This window comes from Pseudochaenichthys georgianus, chromosome 9 (assembly GCF_902827115.2).
Source record: "Pseudochaenichthys georgianus chromosome 9, fPseGeo1.2, whole genome shotgun sequence".
Lineage (NCBI taxonomy): Eukaryota > Metazoa > Chordata > Actinopteri > Perciformes > Channichthyidae > Pseudochaenichthys > Pseudochaenichthys georgianus.
In genome coordinates this window covers 47,927,976-47,929,375 of record NC_047511.1, presented here as the reverse complement: position 1 = coordinate 47,929,375, position 1,400 = coordinate 47,927,976, and positions in this window count along the sequence as shown.

Here is a 1,400-nt window from a genome sequence, read left to right as displayed (position 1 = left end):
AACATATTATTATTCTAGTAAAAGGGCTCGCTTTGGCAAAAACCTGATCCATACAGGCAGCCCTAAATAATAACAAGTAACCATCATGTGTGGTGCTATCTGTAGTTGTCTGTCTTATTTTTTGTTGATGTCATATTGTTTTCACAGTGCTGTAAAATGAATTTCCCCCTGGGGACAATAAATCTAATCTAAACTAATTTTATATTCAATCCCACACTTAGCGATTGAGATCATAAATTCGTAATTTACCTCGTTTAAAGCACTTTTGTTGTAATACTATGGATTTAGTTGACACTACTAGCCGAGTTTCTTTAGTCCAATATTTCGCGGGCAGGTAAATTGAATTAGAAGTAGAAGAAGTAGAGGTAGAAGAAGAAGGTACAAGAACTAAAGAAAGTGAAGACATTTACATTTCTGGGAATATGGCTGGACGAGAGAGTCACATGGAGTACTCACATTGATAAAGTAGTAGATACATGTAAAAAGGTTTTAAATGTTATGAGGTGCTTGGCAGGCACTAAGTGGGGGGCTGATAAGCTGCTTTGAGGAACATATACACAGCCTTAATTAGATCAGTCATAGAATACAGACTAATAGTGTATGGTTCAGCTGCATACTCTTCTCTTCACAAATTAGAGTCCAGGCACAAGCACTAAGGATATGCTGTGGGGCAGTCAGATCTACACCAGTGTCGGCACTTCAGGTAGAGGTTGGAGAAATACCGTTAATTACTGGGCAAATCTACAGGGCCATAAAGATACTCACCCTACTAAACAAACTGGAAAAACAAGTTGGGAAAGTAATAAATAAAAATAAAAGTGTTTGTGTTTCGGAATTATGTAAGGAATTCAAAGTTAAAGAATGGAATATTAGTCCGAAGGTGTTGTTATCAGCTGTTCCACCATGGTTGTTGCCTCAACCTGTAGTAGATTTATCCTTATTGAAACGGTTACATTCAATGAAAAGTAAAATAAATGTGCAGGCTTACGTTGAACACTGTTCTACATGAACAATATGGGCACTTTATACAAATATTTACTGATGGATCCAAAAATCCAGAAAATTGTCAATCTAGTTGTGCATTTTATGTTCCTAAGTTAAAGGTCAAAGTGGGAAAGCGAACGAGTGATCACATCGCAGTATATACAGTAGAGATGATGGCTATCTCTCTAGCACTTCAGTGGGTAGAGGAAACACAGCCAATGCGAGTGGTCATTTGCTCTGACTCCAGCTCTGGAGAGTATAAACAACTTCTCTTCAGAATGCCGTCAGGATATTTACATGACATTTTACACATCAGTTTAGGTTAGTTCATTTGGGAATTGTTGTTCAATTTGTGGTGGGTTCCAGCGCATGTGGGTATAGAGGGAATGAAGTAGTGGATCAACTGGCAACATGTG